The sequence below is a fragment of the Monodon monoceros genome, unplaced genomic scaffold, assembly GCF_005190385.1.
Source record: "Monodon monoceros isolate NGI ecotype Baffin Bay Population unplaced genomic scaffold, NGI_Narwhal_1 Super_Scaffold_16, whole genome shotgun sequence".
Taxonomy (NCBI): Eukaryota; Metazoa; Chordata; class Mammalia; order Artiodactyla; family Monodontidae; genus Monodon; species Monodon monoceros.
In genome coordinates, this window is record NW_021703772.1 from 60,872,085 (window position 1) to 60,878,165 (window position 6,081).

General features: G+C 35.9%; 2 pseudogenes; both read left to right on the forward strand.

The window, feature by feature from the left end:
* The first annotated feature begins 231 nt into the window (after positions 1–231).
* Positions 232–3,154, forward strand: LOC114896656 (annotated as a pseudogene).
* Positions 3,155–3,914: 760 nt separating this feature from the next.
* LOC114896576 lies at positions 3,915–5,717 on the forward strand (annotated as a pseudogene).
* The last annotated feature ends 364 nt before the right edge of the window (positions 5,718–6,081 follow it).

Consider the following 6,081-nt stretch of genomic DNA (forward strand, 5'->3'; position numbering starts at 1 on the left):
GGATAGTGGTAACACTGCTATCAGGATACTGAGGCTTTGGCCGACACAAGGTTGGGAAGGATGAACTGAGCCAAGACCCTGAAGTGATCCCAGAATGATGGCTTCTTTGGCTACACAAAAATCAGTTACAGATAGATTAAAGCCTAGATAAGAAAGGCAAAACTATAATGCTCTTAGAAAAGAATCGAGGAGAGTATCTTCATAGCCCCAGGACAGTAAAGAATTTATAAAAGAAGATGCAAACAGTAACAACTATAAAATAAAGATTGATAAATTTAACGACATTAAAATTAAGAACTTCTGTTCCTCAAGACTCCATTATTATTAGGTATTAGAGGAAAAAGAAAAAGAAAAAATAGGAGAAGGTATTTGCAATACATATAAGCAGCAAAGCCTAGTAAGCATTACTATTACAAACTGATAGCGCAAATCAAACAGAAAAATGGGTAAGACTTTAACAGGTACTATACAAAAGGTGATATCCAAATGATCAATAAACAGACATCCTCCTTAGTAATTAGGGAAGTACACATTAAAACTACAATGGGATACACACCTATCAGATTGGGAAAAAAGTTAAAAGTCTGACAACATTAAGTGTTGGAGAGAAAAATGGAACAACAGGAACATCCAAACAATGCTGGTGAGATTGTAAACTGGTATACTCTTCCTGAAAATATCATGTGGCATCCAATAAAGCTGAACATATATGTACCCCTGACCCAACAATTTAAATCCAAGATCTATACCTTAGAGAAATACATGCAGATGTGCATCTGGACGTATGTACAAGAATGTTCGCAGTAGTATTGTTATTAATTGGCCTAAACTGGAAATCACCCCAAAGCCCATTAACAGTAGAATGGGTAAGTAAATTTTGACACACCTGAACATTATACAGTAATAAAAATCAACTGAAATGCAACAAAAGGAACAAGCTGGAGATACATAAATGAATCTCATATACCTAATGTTGAGTAAAAAAGCAGAACACAGAAGAGTATATACAATGTGATTACATACTTAAAGTTCAACAAGAGGCAAAAGTAAGTCCTTTTGTTTCGAAATGCACACAGAGGTAGTACATTTATAAAGAAAAGCAAGGAAATTAATCAGGATAATGGTTACATCCTGGGGAGAGATACAATTGTGATCAGAAAGGCACACACATGTGGTTTCTCGAGTGCTAATAATATTCTATATCTTGACCTGGAGGATGGGTTTTGTTGTTATTTTTTGAATTATGTTTTTTTCCACGATGCATGTTATACTTCACAGTTTAATCTTTCAAAAAAGGAAGTAAAGGAAATCACTACTAAGATAAACAAGCCACAAGAGAGTGCCAGGAATGAACAGGGAAATTCTAGGGGAAAGTAGAACTTTTCAAGTATACATGGAAAATTAAGCAAAACTGACCAAATGCTGAACCACAAAGCAAGTCTCAACAAGTTTCAAAGAACTGAAATGATACTGAGCATATTTTCTGACCACAGTGGAATTAAGCTAGAAATAAATAAAATTTTAAGTAGAAAATTCACACATTTGTAAATTAAGAAATACATTTCTACATAGTGCATTGTTCAAACATTGAAATCATTAAGGATATTAGAAAATATTTTAAGCGGATTAACACTTGAAAGTACAACCTGTCACAAGTTGGGAGATGCAGTAAAAGCCATGCCGAGAGGGAAATTTACAGCATATAAAATGCACATATTAGGAAAGAAGGAAGACGGAAAAACTTATGATCTAAAAATATGTCTCATGAAATTAGAAAAGCAGCAGAGGCAGGTGCAGAGCACCGGGCGGCAGGCACGCGGTTCCAGGGGGCCAATGGCGGCCAGGCGAGGCCAGGACGCTCCCAGAGTAGCCTTAGCATAGGATTGCACCGCGACAGTCCCACTGATTGGTTCCTTGAGGAGACTTCGTCTTGTTTGAGACCTGATGGCCAAAAGAGAGGAAGAAAACTTCTCTCCTAAAAATGCCAAAAGACTGAGACAAGAGCTGGAGGATTCTGATAAAGTGAGGAAGATGAATGCACAGTTTCTTTCACTAATGATACTTCTACTTTGCAGGAGAAATTGGGATAATTGAGAGTATTCAGCTAAGAAACTTCATGTGTCATTCCATGCTTACACCCTTTAAATTTGGTTCTAATATCAACTTTGTTGCTGGCAACAATGGAACTCAGCAGCTGTCTCAATAACATTAAGGAACAGTGGAGGTGATGCCTATAAAACTAATGTGTATGGTGACTCTACAGCTGTGCGACGTCTCATCAGCATGGACGGAAGTTGATCTTATAAACTAAAAAGTGAAATGGAAACGTGGTTTCTACTAGGAAAGAAGAGCTAATTGCAGTTAATCCTAGCTTACATCCTAGTGACTAGGACTGTTAATCCAGTTTCTGTTTTAACACAAGAGATGAGCAACCAGTTATAGCTGTCTAAAATTGAGGGAGACAAATACAAATTCTTCATGAAAGCAACCCCACTTGAACAGATGAAGGAAGATTATTTATACATTATGGAAACAAAGAACAAAGGAGTAGATAAATCAAGGAAGAGTAATTTACTGAACTAAAGTGCCAGTGTTTAGAGAAAGAAGACGTTTACAAAGTATTGCTAGTATAAGTACAATGAAGGCTAATTTAACGTACTTGAAATGTGAAATGCCTTGGGCAGTGGTCAATGAAACTGAAAAACAAGTGAGTGCTATCAGAGATAATATAAAAATTGGAGAAGATCGTGCTGCTAGACTTGACAGGAAAATGGAAAAACAGCAGGCCAGACTTCATGAAGCAGAAAAAATACAAGGATATTCAAGATAAAATAGAAAAGATTAGTCAAGAGACAACTGCCTGAACACCAAAACGTATGGTATTGAAAGGAGATGTTACTCCTAAGAAAAGGGCCTATAATGAAGCTGAAGTTTTATATAACCATTCCCTAAATGCATATTGAACATTAAAGAAAGATGATGAGTAGCTTTGCAAAAGAATTGAAGAACTAAAAAAAAAAAAAAAAAAAGTACTAATCAATCTTTGGAACTGGAGCAGCTGAAAAGGCAAAAAAATTATCTTAGCTAAAATAGAGTGTAGGGCTTCCCTCGTGGCGCAGTGGTTGAGAGTCCGCCTGCCGATGCAGGGGACGCGGGTTCGTGCCGCGGTCCGGGAAGATCCCACATGCCGCGGAGCGGCTGGGCCCGTGAGCCATGGCCGCTGGGCCTGCGCGTCCGGAGCCTGTGCTTCGCAACAGGAGAGGCCACAACAGTGAGAGGTCCGCGTACTGCAAAAAAAAAAAAAAAAAAAAGAAAGTGTAACCTAGTGTAACCTAGAGATTGTCATACTGAGTGTAGTAAGTCAGACAAAGACAAATATCATATGCTATCGCTTATATGTGGAATCTAAAAAAATGGTACAAGTGAACTTATTTGCAAAACAGAAATAGTCACAGGTGTAGAAAATAAACTTATGCTTACTGGGGGGAAGAGGGGGAGGGATAAATTGGGAGATTTGGATTGATATATAAAAAGATAACTAATAAGGACCTACTATAGCACAGAGAACACTTCTCAATACTCTGTAATGATCTATATGGGAAAAGAATCTAAAAAAGAGTGGATATATGTATAACTGATTCACTTTGCTGTACAGCAGAAACACATTTTAAATCAACTATAATCAAATAAAAATTATATATATTAAAAAGGAGAGAGTGTAAAGGCCTTACAGGATCAAGAAAGTTCAATCAAGAGATTGAACAGTTTTAGCCATAGAAAAGAACAAAGAGGAACATACCAAAATTGAGAGAAAAATTAGATGTGAAGTATATGCTGAACTATAATCAGCAACAACTGAAAGAACTGAAAGTAATACTGATCGACTAAAAGGATTTGACCCTCATGGTCCAACTCTTCTCAAAGCCAGAGATGTGGGCATTTTACCTATAAACCCATAGGCTCTTCAGGAGCTTGCATTCATCTTTGGGACCCTGAGCTTGCTCTGGCTACTGAACCTTGCTTAAAAGGACTTCTGCAAAGCTATTGTTGCCATAATCATGCTGATGAAAGAATGCTTCAGGCACTGATGAAAAGGTTTTATTCACCAAGCCACAGATAATATTTTCTGAGTTTTGGAATAAGACGTATGATGTTAGACACAGAGCTGCTTATCATCCAGTTTCCAACAGTTCTGACAGATTTAGAAATAGAAAATGCAGTTGTTGCAAACAGCCTAACTGACATGAGAGGCATAGAGACAGTGCTACTAGTCAAAAATAATTGTGTAGCTTGTGCAGTAATGCAGTCCCAAAGCTAGCCAAGAACTGTAGCTTTTACTGCTGATGGTGATCAGGTTTTTGTGGGACATTATTATTTATCTGAAAATATAAGACCTAAGTTTCTAAGCAGAGATGTGGATTTATTTCAAACTGACTTGGAGAAGGAGGATGAAAATAAGTAAGCCCAGATATTAAATCTTCACCAACATTTGTCTATCCTTGGAAAGGATATTAAACACAATGAAAATTTTCTTAGAAGGTGCCAACTACATTATAAAGAGTTAAGATTAAAATAAGAAAAAGTATTTCTAAAATGTGGGAACTTGAGAATATAGAAGAACTCCAGTCTGCAGATGTTGCAACTTTGGAAGATGAGCCTCAAGAAAATAAAATGAAAATGAAAATAGTTAAGAAAAATATGGAACAACAAAAAGAAAACATGGAGCATCTTAAAAGTCTGAAAATAGAAGCAGAAAACAAGTATGATGATGCAATTAAACTGAAAATTAATCAGCTAGCAGATCCACTTAAGGATGAATCAAACCCTGATGATTCTGAAGTGGATAACCAAAAACAAGAGAAATGGCATTTTGAAGAAAAACAAAAAGAACACTTGGATACTTTAACTAAAAAGAAACAAGAGCTAGATATGAAAGAAAAAGAACTAGAAGAGAAAATGTCACAAAAAAGGAAGATAAATCTGCCCAGAGCAGATAGAAGAAAAAAAATTCTGCATCGATTCTAGATAAAGAAATTAATAGATTAAGACAAAAGATATAGGCAGAACATGCTAGTCATGGAGATCAAGAGGAAATAATGAGGCAGTACTAAGAAGCAAGAGAAAGGTATCTTGATCTGGATAATAAAGTAAGGACTTTTGAAAGGTTTATTAAATTACTGGAGGAAATAAGAACCCATAGATATGAAACATATCAACAATTTAGAAGGTCTTTGACTTTACAATGCAAATCGTACTTTGACAACTTATTATCTCAGCCAGCCTATTTGTGGAAAAATGAATTTTGACCACAAGAATGAAACTGTTACTATATCAGTTCAGCCTGGAGAGGGAAACAAAACTCCTTTCAATAACATGAGGGCCTTCTCCAGAGGCGAATGTTGTTGTTGGTGGTGGTGTTTTGTTTTTTCCATGGCTTGCTTCATTCTTTCCCTGTGGTCCACTACTGAATCTCCTTTCAGATGCCTGGATGAGTTTGATGTCTACATGATATGGTTAACCAAAGAACTGCAATGAACATGAGACTCAAGACAGCAGACTCCCAATGTTTCAGTCAATTTATCTTGCATACCCCTCAAAGCACGAACTCACTTCTGTCAAGTGAACTGATTAGAATTCTTTGAATGTCTGATCCTGAAAGAGGACAAATCACATTGCCTTTTTAACCTGTGACTCAATAGCAAGAAGACCAAAGTTGATTTGTACCTTAAATGCTATGTCCTCATGTTGAAAGATTTGCAAAGGGAAAAAAATTCAGGATTATTTGATGAAATAAAATGAAACCAAAGATATTCTAAAAAAAAAAAAAGCTCCTTTATACATCTGACCACAATAAATTATGTAAATAAGCCTAGAAAACCAACTACAATCAGCAATTTAAAATTATTTTTACTTTACTTCGAGAAAATCAATTTCATAGTACTGGTTTTAAATCTTTTTGGTTTTTTTAACTGTCTACTTTTATAGATTTTTTTTCAGAAGTAAAATTTTGTACATACTTACATATCTGTTTAGTTTGGGTTCATTTCTATAATATTTTGTAAGAATTAAAAGTTTGAGCAT